This window comes from Protopterus annectens, chromosome 10.part0, assembly GCF_019279795.1.
Source record: "Protopterus annectens isolate FY-2018-M chromosome 10.part0, PAN1.0, whole genome shotgun sequence".
Taxonomy (NCBI): Eukaryota; Metazoa; Chordata; order Ceratodontiformes; family Protopteridae; genus Protopterus; species Protopterus annectens.
Window position 1 is genome coordinate 885,486,284 of NC_056744.1, and position 26,683 is coordinate 885,512,966.

Here is a 26,683-nt window from a genome sequence, read left to right on the forward strand (position 1 = left end):
AGGTGGTGTACTGCACATGATAAGTGACACAGCAGCACAGAAATAATAATATGGAATGAAGATGGCAAAGCTGGACATAATCCAAATGGTTGCACACAGAGGACCACATGTCTGCCTGACAAAATACAGATGAGATTTCATTTTATAGTTGTTTTCAGCTATCTTGTTACAGCTGTGGATTGCAACATCACTGGGAAAGTCCTGCTGTCTATCTATCAAGTACAATATGACAAATAGACAAAGGTCAGGTGTCTAGCAACATTGCCATGATGGTTATACACACAAAACTGGCTGGAATCCAGCATCCAGCAGCTGCACTGCCACCTGCCATTGATAGACAGCAAGAGAATGAGAACAACCCACTGGACATGGGGCAGGATGACCTTACAGCACATAGAACAGAAAGGGCATTGTCTGACACAACAGTGGCACATAGTGCCTGACCATTACATAGTCTAAATTGTAATGGGCCAAACAGTTTGTCACTGACAGGTATATCATCTCATGTGAAGAATGTCAGTCTGTATGTTGTTGCTTCTGTGCAAAAAATACAGAGATGCTACAAATAGTCTGACTGACTATCCATGTCCAATAATGTTTAGTGTCATATGTGTAAATAATGTTTACTTGTATATCAGATAGAGTTAAGGCTTTTGCATGACTCATCATGAAAAAATTGTTGTGGGGAGGCTTTGTTTGTGTGTCTGTTGACAGCAAGCCTATGACTAGATAGTGACATGGTCACTCCTATGCAGATTCTGTATACCTACATTTCCATTCTGGGAAAGGTGTCCCTGGAGGTAGATGCTTCTAGATAAGAAGAGGCAACATATAACCTTGAACTGAATGCTAATAGATTAATCCTATTTGCTGACCATGGTAACGAGTCTCTAATCAAATGTGGACGATCCCAGAATGTCACGTGGAACAATAATTCTTGATGTTTTTATTGTATGCATGACTCTGCCACATTCATGTAAATCAGTGCCATTTACAAAGGCCACACTTTGAATATTGTACACATCTCCATGGCTTACATGTTTGTTGATGTTTGTATGTTTGTATGAAAAGTTGTGTATCAGCAGACTGTGAAACCGAGCATTACATTAAATAGATCTAACACGTGGCATGATGAATGATTTGTGTGGTATACCCAAAATTAACCTGGCCAAGAATGCACTACTTGAAATCCATATTGTAATGTAGCAGAATAAATGATCCACAGGTTCACCATTATGAGACCACCCATAGACACCATGTGCCCTTATAGCACACCTAGTGTTTGGAAGTAAAGCCTTTGTTGTGTTTAGAGTTTTGCAGTTCTGGTATCCTAGGACATACTACTAGTGATGCCATGGTTAACAGCTAAAATCATACCCTTGACAAGTACATGGCTACTGGCTGCCTTGTGCCTGTGCATGGTTGTCTGTGTCTATAAATGGCACATTGGAATTGGAGGATACCGTTGCATAGAGTGTAGTACTGCTCCCTGATGAGATAAAAGGAGAATTCCTGCATCTGGAATGCCTGTTAGAATATATTTAGTTTTTTTAAAGAACTACCTACCAGAAAGAATTTGGTTGCATTCTGCCACTGAATGCAAATTTGAAAAGTTCTTGGGTAGACTTTACTCCCCCCAAATCTCCAGTACAGGGGGTGACCCATGCTCCACATCTGTCTACTAAACTAAATGCAACATTGACAACCTTATAAGTAGTTATAATAGGAATGTCTTTAGAAAATATTTTCGGTTAGCTGAACCAAACAGAATAGACTTTGATAAATCAGTCCTTGATGAGCCAAATGATCCCCTACATATTATGTGATCATAGTATGTTGTGCTGTGTTATATTGTAGACTGCATACTCTGTGGCATGACTGGATACCCTGCTGTATCTCAAGGTTCACTCCTTGGGTTTATGTATATGCTCCTAAATAAATAATGTTTGAAGGATCTCCTAAAAGAGGACTCAGTGTCTCACAGCATTGCCTTGTTGGACAGCTGCAGTTCACACTGAGTATAGCACCCATTCTTCATCCGTGTCCTATCAGCCAAGTGCAGTTAAATCTCCCCATTCTTCTGTCTGCTTAAACTCATAGTAGAAAACCTGAAACCATAGATAACACTTTCCTGCTATCTCTGTGGCCAGCCTGGTGGACATGGCCATCCTGAGTCAATGTAGCAACTGTCTCATATATACTGAAAACCACTTAATCCTGAAACAAGCAAACACAGTATGTGAGAGATGTAGTTACACTATGAAAAGTGAGCCACAACTCTCACATACTGACAAATCAAATAAACAGATTGTCAGCACACACACATCATTTATCTCACTAAATAAGGTCTTGACACATAAACCCACATATGTGGAGGTACTCACAAGTAACTTACCAACACATCAGAGGCCTCCTGTACGCTGCCCTCTGAAACCACATGCAAACAAAACCAACTCAACACCAACCACTGCACATAAAAATACACATCTCAGTGTCTCCACAAGCAAGCTCCTAAGGCAAAACACCACACATTCAAACATCTTGGTCATAACAGAGTCCATCATCAGACACATGGATGTCCCTCTCACTAGTCTGGATGAAGACAAGTTTACGGTCAGTTGTCTGTCAGGGGCCAGGATTCCCCAGGCTTCACCAAATCATAAAGGCAGTCAGGTCACTCAACCTCAAGTACCACTATGAGTCAGTCATAGCCCATGTGGGTGTGAATGACCTGAGATGTACCTTCCTGGACTATATGAAGAAAGACATGAGGGACCTCTATAAATATGTGTTGCAGACTGGTAGGAGCCTCACACTGAGAAGTATTCTACCCTTACCAAGAATGTTACCACAATACAAACAGAAAATGACTTCAATAATTGGCTTAGCTACTGGTGTCATTCTAAGGGGGATCCAGTATTTCTCAGACTGGGATGACATTATCGACAGACCACGCTGCTTTGCCAGAGATGGTCTGCAGCTGTCACTGCTAGCCTTTTTAATACTGGCCAAGGTATTAGCCACCTCCATAGTGCCTTTTTTATGCAGTGCCAAACAAACAGACTACCAATGTAACAAATTCTTCTAATGCCAAGCTGAAGGTATAACTGCAAAGTGCTAGGAGTCTTAACAAGAAACTGCACTCCCTGGAAGCACTCCTCTCCCTGGAGAATGCTGACATCTTTGCAATTACAGAAATGTGGTTCCAGGCTGCAGAAAGCAACCAGCAATGCAGGGCTACACTGCCTATCACACACTCAGACCATTCTCTGAAAAGGAAAAACAACAAAATGAGGAGGTGTTTTCATTTACCTAAAAACAATCACACCAGTAGATTGGTCAAGCAGGATGACTTGATTGAGTTACTCCATGTCCAGTTGACCAAAGGCAAAATCCCCCATCATATCATCTTTAGCTGCAGGTCCCCAACCATGAAGCATGAAAACCACTCTGCATACCTGAAGTTACTAGAATCACTTACCATTCAGACCAACACACTACTCATAGGCAATTTTAACTACCCCTCCATAAACTGGGAAACATTTGCAACCACTAACATGCAGGCTCAGAGATTCCTGGACATTGTCAATGCAAATGCTCTGGAACAGCTGGTCTGCACTCCCACTAGGGTCTCAAATATCCTTAACATACTACTCACAAACATGGGGAGCATTGCACCTCCCAAGCATAATGTTCTCATTGGTAAGATCAGATCATAAATTGGTCTCCTTTGAAATAAATGTAATGGAGGAACCCCCATCAAACCCTAAAACCCTAAAGAATTTTTCCAAGGCAAATTGCCTTCCATTAAGTGATAGCTTAGGTAATTTTAAAGTTCCCCATAATCCTGAAAACATGAAGGCCTATGCAGAAGTGTACACAAATGCCCTGTACAATCACTTAAAAGCTGCATAGAAAAGACAGTACCTGACTGAACTAAGCCCAGGTCTCACTGGAAAAACAAGTCACCCAGGTGGATCCCTGGCATAAATAGACTATAACAGAAGGAAGAAATTCCTGTCTAGAAGTGGGAGGGTACACAACTGAGACAAAAAAATTCTCATTAGCCTCAACAGTCATATCAGGGAACTAGTCAAGTCTTCAAAAGCTAAATACGAGACAAAAATAGACTTCCAAGCAAAGGATAAGCACAAAGTATGTTTTAATTTTGTCAAAATCTTAAGGGAAAACACTCAAAATGTGTTTTGTTGGCTGCAGATGGCAATACTTATACTCAGCCAGAGGAAAGAGCAAACCTGTTGGCCAGTAAATTCAGCTCATATTTCACACCCTCATCACCTCCAGTCACTGCTCATAAAATACCCCTACCATTCCTTTGCCTGTTAACACAAAAGAACAGGCCATCACTGCACTAAACTTAAGCTAGAAGCACAGCATCAATGGACTCTGATGGAATCCCAGGGTGCTTATTAAATAACTTGAAACATGACCTACCAGACCCACTCAGATCTCTATTTAAACACATTCTCCAGACAGGCATTGTTCCAGAAGAGTGGAGGACAGCAACAATCATCCCTCTGCATAAGCAGGCCCATCAACCCATGATGCAGGAAACTGCTGACCCATAAGTCTTACTGACCTCATATGAGAGGCTATGGAAAAGATAATCATGGATCTGATTGACAACAACATAGGTAATCTCCAGACTCTAGACACAACCTAATATGGCTTTGTCAAGGGAAGGTCCTGCCTGCTTAATCTGGTGGACTTCTTTGAGAAGGTCACCAAGGCCATGGCTGAGGGTAAGACAATGCATACCGCTTACCTTGACTTCGCCAAGGCATTTGACATAATACCCTACTTGGGTATTATAGATACACTCACAAAACTGGGCATGAATCTCTATGTTGCCAGATGGATAGCCAAATGGCTCATGGATAGGACACGTTGTTAGAGTGGGGGAATCCACATCCAGCAAGAGGCCAGTCACTACTGGAGTACCGCAGGGCTCATGCTTGGCCCCCTCTTGTTCAGAATATACTTCTCAGATGTCAAGGCAAATGTAGATGGCCTTTGGCTGACCAGGTTTGCTGATGACTGCAAGTTGGGGGCAATCACTGACTCCCCAAATGATATTGATATCCTAGAGAAAGGTCTGATGCAGACAAATGACTGGTGTGAGAGCCATGCCCCAAACTAAAATAAAAAATTGTATAATAATACCCTTTGAGAAACCAAATACCCCTGCAAATTACAACATTAATAGCACTCAGTAACAGTGGACCCAGTGGTGAGAGATCTGGGTACTCAGATAGATAGTAATCTGAACTTTGACCCCCAGGTGTCCATGGTGGTTAGGAAATTCTTCTATGTGGTTCAGCTTATAAGTAAGGGCATGTATCCAGATCAGATAAGGCTGTCAAAGTACCACTGTACTCGACCCTCATCAAACCAGTAATCGAGTACAATGCACCCTTTGGCATGTATCTTGCCAGGCAACTTCAACAGTTGGAGCATCCTCAGAGGTCTCTCACCAAAAAATACAGGGTATTGCCAACATGTCGTATGCAGACCAATTAAAACCCCTACCATTGTATTCAGATTCCTACCACTTATTAAGGGGTGATCTGTGTCTAACCTACAAGGCAATCTCTGACCCAGTCCTGATGGAAATGTTGCAAGTTCTCAAAACTAACTGCACAAAGATTACCTGCTCCAAAGATCTAAACCTGATCTCTGGCATGAATAGATTATGCTGGAGAGACAGATATGTATCCCACAGATTTCCCGTCCAATGGAATAAGCATCCAAGTCACATGAAGCAGAGCCCTTCCCTGATAATATTCAAGTGCAATCTGGACCAATGGATCAGAATTCACAAATTCACTCCTGGGGTGGTGACTATGTCCCTTATAGACAGAGGCAGTCTGTAAAAAATTGTCAGACACCACTTGCTGACCCTTGTTATATTTCCCATAGGGATAGAAAATTGGGTAAAATCTGGGTAAAACTGGCTAGGTTTATAAGGGCTCTTGAGCCATTAGCCTAGTAATTTCCTATGAACATATGAAGAGCAACGAAGGAGGTGAAATCTACAAGGCTGCACCTTGTGAATCTAGAGTGTACATAGCTTCATATGTTCACACATGTGGATGTCTATTGTCAGTAATGCTTTATGCACTTAGCTGTCATTCCCAGGCATGGTGATACATCTTTGTATAGGCCACATACTTAGGGTTAACCCTATGTTTCCAGCACAGATTTACATATCAATACTGAAAAATGTATCATTTGGAAGGATGCTGTGGCTGCTGTAAAGTAATACACTTAGTAGAAAAAATGAGGCCCACCAAAGCTGTAATGGTCTCTGGCTGACTCATGCAGATACAGTACTACTCAAAGTACAATTTAAATGTGGGATGTTTTGAATGTTTGATCTCACTCTACTGTAAAGCCAAGCAATGATGTACCCTTCACATAATATATGCTAAGAACGTGGTAAGTTAATCTTTGAAAGTGTGCCAAAACACTTCTAGGAGATGATGAGGAGGAGGATAATGATGATATTGCAATACAACCTGGAAACAGTGCATTTTACACATAGGTGCAGAGGAAATGCAGATTTGTTTGTAAATACATTGTTTTCTTCCTGAAGAGTTCTTCAGAAATGCAGTAAAGTGCACCAGACACCAGTAAATTAACCTGACACTCAACATCCAAGGAACAGAAAAAATTTGGCTCTTTATGCAAAAATGCCTGTTGTCGGTCATCCCTCCATAACATAGAAGACAAGCAGACAGGGTAGTTTGTTTAGATGTTTTATTACAAAGAAACACTTCAGGATGGATAGCAGCATCATAAAATTCAAACAAACTGATTGCAGACATACCTTACATACATACATGCTTACATCTCAACAGCTACAAAATGGCAGTCAGGCTCGCACATGCTCAGTATTTATATACTTGTGCAAGTCCTTGTATAACTTCTTAAAGGTAAATACACACACATTGATCTACATCCTCCCTCTTAAAAAGATTGCCCTTAGCAAAAAATAACATTTGAATTAGACATGCATTATTATAAACATTAGAAACCTTAAAACTTTAAATGTTATTTGTTAAATTAATACATATAATAAAACATTGCCTATAAAAACTCCATGTATGAATAAAAACTTATTTTTCCAATTTATGTAATGACCGTAGGAAGGTGATACAAAAATTGTTACAATAATTAGTGTTACGGAAAAACTTCATACTAGTACCATACTATCAATTCAACCATTTAATAGTAAACATGCAAATGGTATTACGATATATATTTTTAAAAAATTGTTATTTAATTGATCAAGAATTTTTATTGGATGGTTTACATTATTTAAATGTTTTTTTAATAGCACATGATGTTCTGATGAAATCTACCATGAGTAGATGAAAGTGCTCAACCTAGATATCATTAAAGGAAGTGAAATTTTATAGCTTTAGTGTCTTTTTGGGAACAGACACCAACTTCAACCAGGGACATTATTCATTTATTGGTCGGAATTGTTGGACTCCATTGATTTTTTTTGTGCATTAATAATTATGTTGTTAAAGGATGTAATGGTGAATGTAGGTTTGTGCTGAGGCAGAGATTTGGGGAGGAAAAGTAGAAGTTTTGCCTTTCTGGGGTTGGTTATTTAAGAGCCCTATTTCAATTAGATTGAAAGATTTTTGTGTAAGAGCATATAGTTTGGGAAGGGTATCTGCGGTGGTGATGACTGTGGAGTCATCTGTGCACTGTATTAGGGATGATTGTGGGCAGGAGGTGTAGAGGTGATTTATGAAAATATTGAAAAGTAAGTGACCAAGAACTGATCCTTGAGGGACACCCATCTTAATGGGTAGAAAGGGGGAGAGAGAGGAGAGCCATTTTATAGCCTGCTGTCTATTAGAGAGATAACTTTGAAACCAAAAAATGGTGGGAGGAGAAAGGTTGAGTTGAGAGAGTTTAGAAATAAGAGTAGGGTGAGAAACAGCATTGAAAGCTTTGGTGAGATAAAGAAAAAGACAGAAGACCAGCTTGTTATTTTCTCTGGCCTGGGAGATAGAGTTAGTGAAGACACTGAGTGCAATTGAGGTACTATGGTGTGGTTGGAAGCCATGTTGAGTGGGAGATAGAAGACTTTGGTTAGTAAGATAGTCAAGGAGTTGTTTATGTACACATTTCTCGAGGATTTTGGAAAGAGGAGACATTATTGCTTTATGCCGGTAATTGCAAGGTCAGTAGAGTTGCCTCCCTTATGAAGGGGTATAGTGTAGAATTGTTTCCATAGTGTGGGAACAGTGGATTCCTTTATTGGTTGGTTGATAAGTATGGAAATAGGATAAGCAATAGAGTAAACAGCTACCTCAAGATAGTGTGGAGGTAGGTTGTCTGCAGAAGGAGAGCAAAGTTTTAGTTTGAGGAGAAGATTTTTAATGTAGTGAGTAGGAATTGGTGTTAGAAGTGAGAGAAGGAGTTACTATGCTGGGAAGGAATGAGAGTATTAGAGGGATCAGTGGAGTTAGAAGTTTGAATGAGTTTGCTAACTGAGTCTATGAAGTAGGAGTTAAAGATGGATGCAGTCTCCTGTGAGGAATTATTAGGGCATGGGTTGGGGATAGAATAATTAAAAGGGTACAGGATTTGGTTGATACTGCCAACATTTTTAAGGATTTTTTGCTTTGTGTGGTGAGGGGTTTCTAATAGAAGTTTTTCTTGTCTAAGTTTACATGTTTTTTAGTTAGGTTACATAGTTCCTTATACATTTGGTCATCAGTGGGTAGTTTAGTCTTTGACCAAAGCTTCCAGGCATTATCTCTTTTCATAATAAGGGTGAGTGTAGCCTGTGTAAGCCAACAGGAGCATCTAAATTTGACCCTTTTAATCTGAAGAGGGGCAAGAAAGTTGAGAGTTTTAAGAAATATAGTGCTGACTTCTTGGACAGTATCATCTAGGGAAAGATTAAAAAGGAAGGACTGGTTAACAGATGCAAGGATGTTGTTCAAGGAGTCTGGATGTAAGTTGGAAAGTTTACGGCATTCGATGGGTTTATGTGGCCAGGGAAGATGAGGAGTGAATCTCTGAACACAGATAGGAGAGTGATCATTGATGTCATCAGGTAAGGATTGAGGGTTGTGACAGAGATTAAGACTGGAGACTAGAATCCAGTCAATAATAGATAAGGAGTTGCTTTTATTTAATAATGAGGGTGGGAGAAGAGATGAGCTGTGTGAAGCAGTACAGCTTGATAATGCTACTAGGACAGGAGGAATTAACAGATGGCCAATTAATATTTACATCGCTGAATAGGGCAGCCTCATTAGGTACGCTGCTGGAAAACCAGGAGAGGATTTGTTCTAGTATAGGTATATTATCTCCACATGGTATGTATATAGCAGAGATAGTTAAGGTTTTATGTTTATTTAGTTTACAGTTGACAACTAACAATTCAGCAGGGTGGAAGGAAGGAGGAGGATATCTATATTGTTGCCTACATCCATCTCAGATGTCTGTGTCAAACATTAATAATAATAATAATAATAATAATAATAATAATAATAATAACCAAGGTCAATTCAAATTTGTTTCACACACAGACAGTACTCTAAGTATTCCAACTTAATTCACAAATACACACACACACACACACACACACACACACGCACTTGTCCTGCAGTGCCAGATTAAAGACTGTTTAAAAATGACCAGATGATAAGAGCATAACATACTTTCATCCACAGAGAGCCCCCCACCCTACCAGCAGTGATACCCACTTTGTGGATGGTGTACGCCCCTTATTGTTATGAAGAAACAAATTACATGCATTTTATTAGTAGCTTTGGATGAACTACATGAAATTGCAAGATCCCTGGCATCATACCATAACATCCAACCACTTGTACCACAGTTTGAATAGAAGAGTATTTATGAGAGCATAAGAAATATTACCCCCCTGATAACATATGCTAAATCAATCTGCATAATCTATGCAGAAGTAAAACTCATCTGAATAATTCCACATTAAAGAGAACTGTTACTAATACATAAATTATTGGTGGCGAACAACTTTGCACTTCATGTTTTCATCTATAAATGCCTGCTGCCCTTGAAGAATAAATTATGTATGTTACATTTAAAAAATTGATGTGCTGGTGATATTGCCGTAATATTCCTTAACTAGTTCTGTGCAATGGGGAGGGCCTGGAAAATAATGACAGCAGTTAAATGAAGGTGGAAAGATTCAAGCCATTGTACCCTTGCCTCATGAAGCAGCTCATTAATATACTGGTGCGTTATTCCTCTTCACTAACTGTCAGAGCACCAGTTTTTAGCTAAATGCTGAAATCCTTTACAATCCAATCTTGTACAGAAAACTATATTACATTAATATGCAACAATAACTATGTACTAGAAGTTGAAGATCAGACAACACTGATTACCATCCCAAATAATTAATACTATATGACCTGACTAATGTCAAGCCATGTGCAGTTGATGGAGGCTGTAAAGAAGGTATTTCAAAAATTGTATTAGTAAAATGCAGCATAATTAAACTATATTTACACAATCCAGGCATATTAATCAATCATTCTTAAGAGCAATGCATAAAGGTAAACAATTAAAGACAATATTATTGAACAAACCACAACTCATACAAAAATCAGAAATATTACTGCATATAAAATACTATTTTGGGGGGGGTGTACATGCGTGCAAGGCACTGACATCATATTTTTGACCTGCCTATCTCTGCTCTGATATCAAGAATAGCTATCCCATCTGATATTCCTCATTACAGGTCTGACCCTGTTGCAGCATGCACCTTCAGAGTCAACAGAGCTGTACTGAGGATAAATGGAGCCATATGTAGGAAAATGAATCAGGATCATGACAGCAATATTACACTACCTAGTAGTTTCTCCCCAGTTACCATAAAAAACACTTGGACCAATCAGTGTATTTTCTATTTTCTTCTTTACTTTTACTTTCACAATTATCACAGGGATCTGGATTTTATTTAAAACTTTTATTTTATATTTTGAAGAAAAAAACACTGACAGCCATTTTCTAAACAAAACACTCTCATGTTGAAGACCGACTTAGTGTACGAAACAGTAAACATCGCTTCCTGTGTGTGACGTCTCTCCTCTGGGCCAGTAATCAAGGAGCCTCAATCATCACCACTGATAACAGTGATGGCTCTTCACTTGGAACAAAAATAGATACACACAGTATTTCCAGATACAACTGTCTGTACCAAGCAGAATTTCCCTTAAGAGCACATAAGGAACACACTCAGCCCGTGGCTCTCTCCAGGCCCCAAATAAGACTCACCACTGCCACAGCTATAGAGTTGAGTTCTCAGCTGAGTGTTCCAAGCAAAGTCCTCCACCACCCTCTCTGTGAAACCCATACCCTTTGTCCCTGCTCACCTAGCTGACACATGCACTCTTTGAGATTTGATTTTCTCACACACACACACACACACACACACACACACACACACACACACACACACACACACACACACACACACACACACACACACACACACACACACACACACACACACACACACACACACACACACACACACACCTGGTAAAGGCTGACAAACAGTTACCAGCTATGCCTCCTCTGCCCAGACTATAAGGTTGATATTGCCACCAGAACACTCCAAAGCCAGCTACTCTAAGGCTCTTACAAGGGTACCCAATTATACTTACAAATCAATACTAATACAATGGTAGAGTTTGACCAATGCAGCAAGGCTTTCAGGAGCTGTCACATTGTCACCAAATAAATATAAGTACTCTCAAAGGTTAAAATATTATCTAAAAGACCAGCCACAATGAAAAGTTTAAATATATTTAATAATAAATAATAAAAGAACATGAAAATACTAAATATCTATTTACAATAAACACCAGAGTTTCACCCAACAGGAAATTTTAAAAATAACACCGATGGAAAGATTCACACAGATACAGGAAAACAATATTTAACTAATCTCACTATATTTTCCTGGCTGATCTAAAGAATGACTGCCCCCTAGTTCACTTACTAGAGCAATGCAAGATGAAGTGGGAAAGTGGTCCTTCTTTATCAAGTTTCACAAACAGACTGTCCTGAGATGTCTGGCTCATGTAATATTAAAACATAATTTCAGTGCGGGATTACAGAATGACATCACATATGTCTGGTCACCTGACTTCTGGTTCCCACACTACCCCCTTCACTAAAAAACTGAACCAGAATTTAGCACATATATGTCATAATACACACACACATAGAGCTTTGCTAAAACGTATTACATCATCTAGAAGTTATAAAACAATTTCAAAAATGTCCACCCCTCCAAGATAGCAATTAGTTCATCCCTAAGGACAATACAGTAGGATTCCTAGTCCTGGTTTTCACATTCATTTGTCTCTGGCAGCAATCAGAACTGTGAGATACAATATTTATGGCCTAAACCAGGTAATTTAATTTTAGACTATTTTTCAAAGTTAGATGGACTGAGATTAACCTCTTCTCTTCCAATATCCTCAGACCTCTCAACCATCCTGAATTACTCAGTTTTTACCAAGTTTTGGGGTCCCAATAATAGGGTGCCACTATTCTCGAATGGTACCCCTTCATTTCCGATTTTACAATCTTTTTTTTAGATTTCGCACTTTCAGAGCTGACATCATCATGTGCATGATGACATCAGCTCTGTCAGCCTGTTGGAATTAAGCCATGCATCTGTTTGAATACTGGGAGGACTGCCGTTTGGCAGAACACAGGATTTCTAAGCCGCGCATTGCAGGAGGATTTCTTTACTTTTAAACCATGGAAGTCGTACTGTTACTGAACTGAACAAATGCACATTTAACTGCAGAGCTGAGCTGGTCCAGACAAAAGGTACCTAATAGAGCTATTACCTTAAGGGTGTGGTGTTGATTTCTAAGCCGCGCATATGTTACTGAACGCAGGAGGATTTCTTTTAAGCCATGGATTTTTTAATTCGGAATTAAGCCACACATCTGTTACTGAACCGAACAAATGCATTTTTAACTACAGAGCAAGTGTGTGTGTGTGTGTGTGTGTGTGGGGGGGGGGGGGTGAGGCTGCCCAAGCAGACTGTGTTTTCCTTCTTGTTGCCACTGGCCCACTGCAGTGGGATAAATTGCTTGCTAATCCCTGAATGTAGTAGCTACAAACCAGTTTTCATTCTCTGGTTTTTGCTTGTTCATGGTGTTCCTGACTGTCAGAATAACCGGAGTTTATACCAAATGGCTCAATTGTAGCTTAAGCAGTAGGATCTAAGTGTTTGCGAAGGGCTCATTTGTTTTGTATTGCATGCCATAATGCTGCTGTCAGTGTTTATGAGCAGTTCCTGTAAAGATGCAGCCGTCTTATTGTCATGTTCACTCACATAAGCTCAGGAGCATCATTTAGGACTAGATATATTGGTTTGCCAATATATCTGTTTTTGTTTATTGACCAATAATATTGAGCTAGTATGCCTCCATTTTTTAGTAGAGTTTTGGTGAGAACTCCCCCAAAATATTAAAAAGTATTATTACTTTTTTGGTGGAGTGTAGAGATCATCCACTAGTCCACCAGTGCAGAACTGGACAGAGAACTATCTCTCCAAAAAGACTTTTGAATAGTTACTTTCTATGGACATTTAAAATTAACTGTGGTCTTTTAAAGACCAGAACTGCATTTTTAGGGATTTCAGCAAATTTCTGACCAGGAATTGATAAAAGCTATGTAACCCACACCTGCATTTGTTGTCACATCAGTACTTCATAAATGAAAAGGGTTGTTGTTGTTTGTCTTTTCCCGGTTAGGGGTCGCCACAGCGGAACTCCGGTCCGCTAATGATTGGCAGTAGATTTTCCCAAACACCTAGGTGCCAGCTCAATGTTCAACCAAGGCATGCCCATTTACACATGTTTTTCGAACACCCACCCAACCGCGGGGAGGACATGCAGACTCCACATAGAAGGCACTCCCTGCACTCCAGCCGAGAATTGAACAGGAGAACCTCTTGCTGTGAGGCAACAACACTACAACTGCACCACTGCAGATCATAAATAAAAAGGGTATTATTTCAGAATATGCTGTAATGGTTTAAATTTAAATACAGACTTCAATGGTAGACATAGTTTCTCTACAGATCAAGGTACTTAAATGTCTTACAATAATTACTTCCATATTTAAAGAGCAATTACTAGTTTGCTAGAATTGCTGTGAAGCAGCCCTGGTTACATTGCATATATTAGTTAAATTTCTAGCAGTCTGTTGCTGATTCACAAGTGCCACTACTCAGCTAAGCCCAGTATTAGTTTTCTATAATTCCAGTTTAGTCAGTACTACTCTGCTGGAAACTTGCAACTTATTATTGTGATGACAAGTCACTTCCCTGCACATTGCTTGGTATTACCAGCTGTACACTGCCTGCAAAAAACTACTTAAAGCTATATGTGGCTATGCATTTTAAAACCCTTTTGATTATTTGCCTAGTTTGTTGTGGCTCTGTGTTTTAGTATACCACAGGACTGTGTCTTTTCATGTAATGTACTTTTAAGTTGTTAATCTAATATCATGTTGTCTATCCTAATATCATGTTATCTATCCACAGTTAGATAGTTGAGTTAAAATACTGTTGCAGTTTCTTGCCTTTGACCTAATTAGTACTAAGTTGTTGTCTCTCCTGTATACTTCAGTTGCAACTTCCATTGGTGGTACTAGAGTGGGGTACATCAGAGCATGTGCACCTCCCGAGTGCCCCAGTCCCTGGAATATTAAATGTCCATCACCTTAGTGAGCATACTCAAGCATGGTTCACTCTCTCAGCAAACATTTTTTTACCTCCTGGGAGAGCGCAGGCTAAGAGTTGAGAGCTATGGTGAGAAGTGAGAACTGAATTCTGTATTCCCCACATTACTGGCTTTGTCCAGTTTTTTCTGCTAAGAGGTTGAGAACTATGGTGAGAAATGAGAACTGAATTCACTAAATAATAGCCATTTAAGTTTCAGTCTTCCTGTGTCCCTGGTTTTTGGCCTTTTGCCCCCCCACCCCCAAAAAAAACCTGAAATTGAAAATAAGTAAGAGAGGCTGTACAAGATGCCCATGGCTTACTCTACTGTCATTCTATATATATATATATATATATATATATATATATATATATATATATAAATGTTCTGAATTGGCAGGTTTGTCATTATTAGTTCATGCATTTTGTTTCATTGCCTACTGGAAAAATGTTCAAGCAATAAATTTAAAATGCGCTCTAACGTAAGTCTAACAAGTGAGCTGTATTATACAAGAAATATAATTTAAAGTCAGAAAGGTGTATCAAAGAGCACATGTATGTTTCTTATTCTGTGTGCAAGGGGCCTATGATTTGAAAACAGCCCAAAGGTAATCTTTATTTAGCACTAGCCATCAGATGCATTTTCTTTGATGTGGTGTGGGTTTCAATGCTGTTTCAATGAATGTGAGTTTCAAGGGCAGAGAAGTTTTAATGCCAAGTCTATTTTCATTGTGAGATAGAATTGCTTTGTTTAGCAGATATCTCTTAGTGTTTATGTATTGTGCTATAAAATGTAAAAATAAAATCCAAATCATTGTAGAAGTAAAGTAGTATGCATGCACACATTAGTGTTTATGGTAAATGGGGCAAAATAGCCAGGTAATGGGACACTGGAATGGCTGCAAGGGGACAGCGGTGCCATATTTTGATTGTCTGTTCTTCAGTTTAAGTTTGAAAGTTGGAATCCCACAATTTCATTGGAGTGGGCGGGGTTATGTAATTATGTATACAAATTGTACATTAATCAGCGTACAGATTTGCACCTATTTTTCATGGGCCTTGTCCAGATTTTTGATGTTTCCAGGTTGAGAGGTATGAATATCCTCTGTTACAATATATTCATTTCAACAGTTACAATATAGTCTGACATGCAGGTGTATTTCTCTTCTGTCCAGCAGGACCCACTGTTAGTACATTTTTAACACAAGCAGCTTTACATTTTCAACACAAGCACCTGCACAAATCAGTTTGATATACAAATGACATATAATTTTTTACAGAACTCCAGCTAGCTATGCTGGCATATGTTACACATGCACTGCCCTACTCTCTCTGGCATAGCACCTCACTTTGTCACACTGTGAAACTCACATTTAGAGAAAATGCATCTGGAAGCCCATTAAACTACAAATGCCATTTTGAATTTCATATTCAAATAGCATTTAATGAAGTATTATTTAGCGTTTATGTAAAGGGTGCAATAATTCAAAAACAAAATGTGTAATGCATTTGCTAAAAGCCTGTGACAGCCTACTGGACACAAGTGTCCCTTTTCAGGAGCTGTCCTGGAATACATCTGGTGAAGTGATCTAGCAGGGGCACATAAAAGGTGAATGAAGGCAAAGGAAATCAAACCACATACTACAAGAAGCATTTCTTTTAAGAGCTCATAGTTGTACTTATATGCACTAAGTGCTAGACAAACTGTTGTATCCCCAAAACACTGCATTTCTCACATGTGTGCATACAAAAAACAATATTTAAAGTATTAATATTAAACATATAGACTTCATGCTGTCAAAATGCTGTCAACATTCAACAGAACAAGAAAACCAAAGATAATATCCAAAGAACATGGCTCATATGATGCTGCTCCTGTTTACTACAATCAATCTGCTTCCTTTATGCCTTAACTACTCTGGTTCATGGGTAGTTACTAGGCTTGTAGTCCAGTGGAGCACTGAGGAGCCTAGCTCATATTTTCAGTTGCCCCTAAGCACTGTCTGGTTAAGTGACTTGCTCTAGAACAGGACAGGGCATAACTATGAGGCAAAATCAGATATATTCTGATAAACTGGAGAAAATAACAGCAGATTACTTTAAATCACTTTAAAATGTTAACAGAACAAAAGGTTTTGCATCAACATGTATTTTCTGAACCACAAAATTATGAATCAATGACTGACAGAGACAGCCTGTGATCCTCAGTGCACTACCGCAACAAAACTAAGAAAGAAGCTGAAGAAGGCTTGGCAGTTGGTGTGGCAGATTACGATTCTTACCTTCCATAGCTTAAGGTTTAAGGCTTGACTCTGAGCAGTTACTTAACTACACAGTGCCCCCTTAACTGGGGCATTATACACAAATGCACCTTGGTAAGGGATTCACAAATATTGCTTGGCGGCTGTTGAATTTTGTGCAAGGCAGAACAAACTTGAGATTCTTGTCATGTTGTTCCCTCTGGAATCCCATTGCTGTTGTTTTCCTTCAATACTATTGCATGGTGCCTGACTTTGAATCATGTGCGCTTGTGTTTGTTCAAAATCTACATTTGTATTGTATGTTGAGCAGGAAGTCAGCTCTATGTACCAGTGTATGTCATATTTATGAATGTGTAGTACACTGCAAGTGTGTGTCAGGGTATGTATGTGTACTACCATGTCAATGTGTAGTCAGAGTGTGTATCTATGTGTGTAGTACTCAGTAAACTTGTGTCAGTGTATGCGCAATATATAGTACATTTGTGTTAGGGTGCATATATGTAGTATCCTGTAAATGTTTGTGCATGCTGCAGGTGTGCATCTGTCATGTACCTAGTTGTTGTTGTGCTATTTGTGATTATTTATTGAGAATATGCATTTTGTAGTAGTAGCTGCATTCCTTTATCCAATTATTGATTGTTTTTACTCTTTTGCATGCTATACACCATCACTGTCCCCCTTATACTTGCAAGGGGTAGTCTGCTACAGCTGAAAATGTAAAAACATTGCTATTAGAGGCTGCTGCTATCATAGAATGAAGCCTTGGAGAATGTGTTGTGGGTAATGGTGCAATCCTTTCCATGAAAGCCATGTGAATGATGCTGCTGTTCTATTCAAGCAGAAGGGCATATGTGGTAGCCACTAAATCTGTAGAGTCTCTCTATGTGAGGGTGGGTGACATTAATACAGGCGACTACACTTAGCATCAATGCGGGACATGGTTGCATTCCTTTAGGGAATTCAGTGCAGCCAGATGCTAAAGTGAAGGGAAGGTCAGAGGGTTTTACTACACAAGACTACTAAATTTTAAGTGTAGTCATCTTTACTGAGAAATGTCACATCTTATCTCTCAGTACTCTTTAAGGTCTCAAGCAGGAAATTCTTCAGAGACCACAAGTATCACTTACAATAGCTGAGAAAGAATTCCCCAATTTACCTTCACCTTTTGAAATAAACTGCCTAGTAGCATGAGCTTATTTATTTAATTGATGCTCTATATTCCTGTCTTATAATATATATATATATATATATATATATATATATATATATATATATATATATATCTTGCAAATTTTCTCCATACCACAGTCACACCTTCCAGCAAATGGTACATTGTCAACTTAGCATTATCAAGGTGCAGTTATAGACAAGGAAAAAATCTTATAATTGCATTATGTTTTAGCTTAACTTCCAAATACAAGCATTGTGTATTTCTTAGCTGAGTATTTGGTAGTATTAGTTCATTTTCTGCATGTATTATAATACACTCATTATAAATATAGAAAATGAACTAATACTACCAAAAACTCAGCTAAGAAATAAATTCCATTATGTTTTAGCTTAACCTCCAAATACAAGCATTGTGTATTTCTTAGCTGAGTTTTTGGTAGTATTAATATATTTTCTACATTTATTATAATACACTCATTATAATGGCCATGGTGGTGCAGCGGTTAGTGTTGTCACCTCACAGCAAGAGGTTCTCCCATTTAATTCTCGGCTGGAGCGTCTTCTGTGTGGAGTCTGCATGTCCTCCCCGCAGTCAAGTGACTTTTAAAGACATGCAGGTAGGTGTGTGTGTGAATGGGTGTGCCTTCTTTGAAGGTTGGTCGTCAGGCTGGCAACTCGGCATCATAAAAATCCACTGCTAATCATTAGTGGACTGGAGTTCCACTGTGGCGACCCCTAACCGGGAAAATCTGAAAGACATTACTTTATTACAATATACTCATTATAGCTTACTAATGACCTTATTAAATTTATTAAATATATATTTACTACTTTTATGCTTACCAGCATTGCCAAGATATTTTATTACTTTAATGAGTTATTAATACGTGTGCCAGTAAGATATTATACTGCAGAATGACTGTGGTCCAGGCTATGGCTAAAAAGGCTAAAAAGGCAGACTTGCCTTCCCACTCCTTTAACAAATATATGAATATTTTCATTCATTCTCTAATTATGTATTTAATATATTTCAGGTTCAAGGGGAAGCTGGATCCAATCCTTGCACTTACCAGGCACAAGCAGAAAAAGTAGTACTTGATGGGATAGCAGACCTTCAAAGACACATACATAAATGTAAAGTATAAAAAATATGTACATAGGACATAAAACACATTTTTTAAACTTTGACAATTTCATTAATGCAACCAATGCACAAACAACATAAATAATAACATATATCAAAAAGAAACACTAATTTGTGACACACTGCAGTTCTTAAAAGCTTATACCTATTTGACAGAGAGGTTTTTACTACATAAAAGCATTAAAATATAAGAAAATAAGTGCTTTTTTGGCTTGTATCTTCAGTGTACACGCACCTTGGAAAGTCAAAAAATCAGGCCTTTAAGTAGCTTTCATATTAATGCCTATTATAATTCAAAAATTTAGCTTTTTGCTGATGATATTTTATTAAAAATTGGGGACATAGACTCTTCGATTGAACATATAAAATCTCTACATCATTTTGAAAAGATTTTAGGTTTAAATTTTAATCATAACGAAACTGAAACGATTTTGATGAACAAAAAACAAACCTCCATCCCTGAAAAATACAGTAATTTTAACCTGACAAATACTATGTTTAAGTATTTAGGGATATACATAAAACAAATTGGAAAGATACTATACAAATAAACTACACAATGTTAATAAACACTGTCAAGGACCAATTAAACAAATGGAATAAAATGTTCTTTACCATGGAAGAAAGGTTAACCTTAGTCAAAATGATTATATTATCTAAAATGTTGTATATTTTCCAAACTATAATAGCTTCCCCTTCAAAAAAATTAATGAAACAACTTAACTCTTTATTAGTTAAATTTCTATGGTTTCCAAAAAAAACAAGAATTAGTCATGCTTGGCACTACAGAAATTGGTAAGATGGTGGAATAACTTTTCCATACTTAGAACTATATGCAGAATCTGGTCTATATCAGATAATCAAAGTTTCAGAACTTCGAACACCATATGGTAGACCCCATATGATCAAAGTACTGAAACCTCGAATATCTGATAAAAAAAAAAAAAGTAAAAAACAAAAGTAACTGCTTTAAGCAGTGGGCAAGCTCCCCCCACTACTTAAATATACCAACTCCGAGATCGCACTTTAACGGAGTATGGTGCGGAAAGGGAAGATTTCACTTTGCTATGATGTAGCGTGATCTCAGTGTTGGTATATTTAAGTATTGGGGGTGTGTGTGGGGCGTAGCCCCCCATGTGGGGGGTGCAGGGGCTTAAACCCTTTTACTTTTCTTTTTTTTAATTGTTCGATGTTGTGCAACTTTGATCAATAGTGTTCGATGTCTAGTGATTCGAAGTTGTAAAACTTCGACAATGTAATATAGACACGTAGAATCAATCATTCTCAATGTCATAAGTCAATGGCTAAATTATAAGTACACATCTAATTGGAAAAACGTACATAAAACAATATTAGTAGATAATATTGGGGAAACAATAAACGATGATATGTTCTCTGAAGCAGAAAAAGTTTATCTGGTCATAAAAAAGCTCTGCTATAATACAAGTAAAAAACATAAAATTTCTCTCTCTTTATTGACTACATAATAAAGAACTTTAAACAAATAATGAATAAAGATTACAAGACAAGAGACTTTTTATTCTTAATGTTTCCTATATCATTTACAAAGAAATGTTTGGACTCTTACAACATGAAAAAAATAGGATTAATGAAAGGAAATGGATTAGTGTTTTGATACCAATTTCTTGACTCCAATTATATTCACAGTGTACGGACGGCGCAGTGTCGTCTCACAGCAAGAGGTTCTCCAGTTCAATTCTCGGCTGGGGTGCATTCTGTGTGGAGTCTGTATGTCCTCCCTGTGTTCATGTGGGTTTCCTCCCACATTACAAAGAAATGCATCTAGAGCCTTTCTCCCCGGGCCTCCGCTGAAAATTGGCTTTGTTCCAAGTCGGACTTTCCCGGTTAAAAAATGATAAATAAAAATAAAATAAATAAAAATTCAGGAGGCTACTTCCCTTATAGCAATATATAACATAAATCAAAACAATTGGCCCAAAATTCTAACACTTTTTTGCAAATGTAATGCATTATGTAATAATGATGGGTTTTCAGTATCAAGATTATATAGAACACTATGAATGGATGTGCAAGCCCCAGATGAATCTCTATGGAATTACGCACAAAAGGTTAATAAATTCAGATTTTCAGAAAAAGAGAAAATAACAATACTTAAATCAGTCAGTAATACCACATCATCTCTCTTTTGGAAAATCTACACATGGAAATTCATTCACAAAAATTTCTTTACTTCTCATAAAGTGGCACTGATATCAGGAAATAAAATATCTGAATGCTGGAAATGTGAACAAACAATATGTGCAGACTGGGCGCATATGCTTATAGAATGTAAAACTTTAATCCCTTTTTGGCTGGAATTTAAATCTTTTATAAAAACATTGTGGTTGGATAAATGTGAAGTGACTGACTCACTGTTATTATTTAATGCTCCGATACCGGCGCACATTCCAAATACACAAGTGCACCTACTCTGGTCCCACCTTGGAATAGCAAGAAAAAACATTACCTCAAATTGGAAAAGTAAAAAAGTTATACCATTTTTGGAATTTTGAATTTTTATAATGTTCTGTTATATTGTTCTAACTAGACACTGTTGTAAATACTTTAGTTGACATTTCTGTTGTTCATTTTGTTTTGAATTGCAAGTAATTTCTTTTATGAATATCTGTAAACAACTCTTATTATTACATACATTTTAATAAAAATTGTTTAAAAAAAGAGACACATAAACAACTGGCTTGGTTAAAACTTAAAAAATGTTAGATAAAATGTGAATGTATTGTCAAAAGCATATCTGTTATGGACACTGTATATAGTTAGGTTTATTTTCATTGTTTAAGAGTATTGTTACACCTGTATTTATAAAAATCAATAAAAATTATGTGAAAAAAATCAGGCCTTTTTGGCTTCTATCTTGACATTTGGTAACACAAGTTCTATTTCTTTTGTTTCTTTCTTAATTTGAGTGTCATCTTCTGGTGATTGCGTTCTTCACAGCTAGAAATAACAAATCCAACAAAGCCCTTGTTCTTTTCACTTCTTCTTCTCTTTTCGGCTTTTTCTGATAGGGGTTGCCACAGTGGAACAATGGTCCACAGAACAACTGGAGTGGAAGTTTTAAAGCGCTTGTTCTTTTAACTATTATGTCTATTTTACCTAAATTTCATCTAGACAGATATCATTGTTCCCACTTTTTGCAAGCCAAATAAAATTACACAAGTTCTGTATTTCTCCCTTAAACTGTTTTAATTTAGGACATTCTGAAAATATATATGTATAAAATCCCTTATTAAATCAGTATCATATCTGCAAGAAATAGGTGTAACACTTGAATACCTTCTAGAGAGTCTTGCAGGAATGTGGAAATACTTAGAGACATTTCCAGTCAAAAAATGTAACTTTCCTTGCTTTTGCAACATGTTTGGAGTTAGGATAACTCTTTCCCAAGCCACATGGGTAATTGTAGTACTTAACTTTTCCTCCCAAATAATTCTAAACTTATTTGTCTCTTTGCCACGTTCTTCTTTTAACATTTTATATCATTTACTTATGATTCCATTTGTTCTTGCCTGTGTTGTGTCCACTAAAGAGACCATTTCAGCCATTCATCCCTTTAGTGTGAGTACAATTTCAAATCCTTTGACTTCTCTGTTTATTTATTGTACAATTTTCAGTTTATGCCATAGTCTACACCCCATTGGTGTACTGCTCCCATGTCACTGTTTTTCCTTCTATCATTCGCCGATGTAAGAACATTAGTCACCTAGAAACCTTCAGACATCTTGCTATTTCTGCTGCTTACAGCCCCCATTCATGTGATATTTCTTTTGGAGTCACCTATGTCTCTAATGGATACAGGCAGCCTGTAAATGGCTCATCATCCAGGCCACTGCTTGTAAATGTTTCATCTTCCAAATCCATGCTTACATTTATCAAGGGTACGAGAACTTCTCCAAGATTTGGAATGCATGGCTAGGCTTAAACAAGGCTCTTGTGATTGTTACACTAGTAAACACTGATGAGCCTTTAAACAAGCCTATTCAACAAAGTCAGTGTATTTGACTTTTTCAGTGAGTTTTTTATCAGCTATATTAGCTCTACCCCCAGCTTCCCTCAGCCTTTTTTTCTCTCTACAACCATCTGTCCCTTAATAAATTATACAACCTTCTGATCCTCCAATTGTTGTATTAGAATGGCTTTCCATCTAGAGTAATGGTTTACATTCAATATCCCCTGTAACATTTTAAGCCTTGTTGCCTTGCAGGATGTCTCAGAGTCAGGAATTTCCATCTCTCCTGCTTCTATTGATAAGGTTGTAATGTTCCATGTCACCAAAGGCTTTTGTTCTGCCCATATAAATTATGTAGTATTTTTTCTCTGTTTAGTAAAACTCATCTAATGGAAGGAGAGGCAGACCTTGAGAGACATATAATACTAGTAGAAGAAGTAACCACTGAGCTGCCTTAATTCGCTGTGTCATATCTAGACAAATATTCTTTCATTTCCCATATACAGCTTTTACTTTACTTAAAATAAAAAATACAAAAAATAAAACAGCTCCCACTTTATAGCATATGGACAACTAAGAAACCTAAAAAATAATGTATCATCAAAGATAAGAAAGCCTGTTACTCAACCAATTAAAACATACACACTAAAATCCAAAAATACTCTGGAATGTGATCAATAAACTGTTAAATCCAGGACAAGCTACACAGCCAACAACAAACACATAGAACAAAATTGTACCATAGGCAAACTGTTCAGTTCCCACTTTATGCAGATAGCAGGGTCCTTAGCCGAGAAGGTGACTAATTAGGCTCTTGATGTCCTTACTCACTTAACCTTTTTCAATAGCTCTCCATTGAAATGGTTCCTACAGATACCATCAAAAAATACCTCAAACAATTAAAGCCTACTGCAAACTACCTCTGACAAAATACCTGGCGAATATCTTAAAATAGCAACTGAGGCTGTTGAACATCCAGTTTCATATGTAATAAATTGATTCACATTTGCAAATAAAGTCCCCTCGCTATGGTAAAAATCATTCATTATTACACTGCAAAAGGGTAAAGTCATTAGAACTGTTATAAACTATAGGTTAATTGCTATTTTATTATCCCTATCAAAAATATTACAAAAATGTATTCATAAGCATCTTCTCAGCTATCTAATAGAGAACCAGCTTTTGTCTTCATCCCGCCATGACTTCTGTCCTCATCACAGCAAAACTACTGCTTTGATGAATTTTGTTAATACTGTGAAAACAAATAGAAACACAGGAAGCCTAGTCTCCACCATCTTCCTAAACTTTAATGTTAAAACCTAAGCGCTTTTGCAGGAAGACCTGCTTCATCAGATGTTAATAAATACAGCTAAAATCTGCTTCTATTTATACAACCTCTAACAAGTAGTCACATGATACAAATTAAGTGATAACAATTAACATCATAGGGTGTAACTTGAACTCACTGGCCTACTACGTGAAGCAAATGCACACAAACATACACTGCTGTTTGTAAAAAGCACTTTTTAAAAATGTATAAAACATACATATGTATGTAAACACACACACACACGCACACACACACACACACATATATATATATATATATATATATATATATATATATATATATATACCACAATCTTTTAAATGCAACCTTGAAATATAACACGTATATATCTATAAAAGTGTATATATAAAAACGTGTAAAGAATATATGTAAGTAAGCACACTTCACTGGTGAGGCAGCTAAGAAATACAAATACTATCTAAACAAGGGTCTGGATTTTAGCTTAGGTTTAAGTGGCACATATTCATTTAAACCATGCCCTGAGTCTCCCCTAAGTCTAATAATTCATCTGGCCTCTAACTGCTCAGTCATATTACGAATATCTCTCCCCTGATATTCTCAAAAATTCTACCTATGGCCATAAACTTAAAGGTGTGTTCAGAGTTAGTACTGATAGCATGCTTGACCAAAGCACTGGTTTTATTTCTCCTACTGATATAATAAATGTGTTCTCGAATCCTTTCTTTGAAAGGTCTGTCTGTTTTGCCTATATAGAATGTTTTACATTTAAGGCAATAGGCTAAATAAACTATATTTTGGCTATCACATATGGCTTGCACCTGAAAATGAAACACTCTGTTCTGTTCTGGATGTTCAAAGTTAGCTGTGTTATCAATATATTTACAACAGTAAATTTACCACATGGGTATGTTCCACCTGCGCTATTTGAATGAAAAGTACTCCTAGGAGAGCATAGCTGTCTTTTGAGGGACTTCATATTCCTAAGTAAAAACTTAGGCTCAGCATCTATCAGTTCACAAATATCCCTATCTGTGGTAAGAACACCCCAATGCCTCCTCACTATATCCATACAGGAAGAAACATTGTCTGAATAGTATAAAGGAACCTTAAGTTTCATGCTAGATGGCTTTCTGGTGGTCTGTTCACCTCTCTAGTTGCATTTAGAAAAATAAGGTTTGGCTACTATTCCCCCTCAATCCTGCCACCTCATTAACATTAATTAGGACATCTGTCTCATTATATCCTTGGTTTGATACCTTGACCTGCTGCTGAAAATCTTCTTCACATACATTAAGTCTTGAGGCTCTGAACACCTGATTATGCATCACATTCCTAAAAATGTATGAAGGGTGCATACTATAAGAAACCAGGTGGTTGACATGGCAGGGTTTCCTATAGTAGGTCAGTGAATTCAAGTTACACCTTATGATGTTAATTGTTATCACTTAATTTGTATCATGTGACTATTTGTATTTGTTAGAGGTTGCATAAATAGAAGCACATTTTAGTTATATTTATTAGCATCTGATGAAGCACTTATGTTTTAACATTAAAACATCAACTGAAACTAGAAACCTTGGTCGTATCTGAGTTTTTCTATGGTTTTATCATTGTTTGCTTTTGGATTTACTTAGAACTCTGGAACCCGTTTGGGCTGGTGACTGCTTTTGTGGCTTTATTTGTTGTTTTGTTTACCACCATACCTTCCAGGAGCATGGCTGAGGGTCATGATATCGTCGAGCTGGACTACACCCCTGTGGGTTCCTTACAAGGTAGTCTTAAGAACTTTTAACAACCGACTTGAGGTTATTGAGAATAATGCAAACCCACTTACTGACTGTATACCTGGTACTGCTGACAATGAAGTTTTGGCAGTGGATATTATAGCTTTAAAGAACAAGCTGCATGCTACTGAGAAAGAACTTTTTAAATTAAAACAGCAGCAATATCAGAAATATCATTTGGAGATTTGCCTAAGGGAAGGCTTTGTCCCAAGGGGACTACG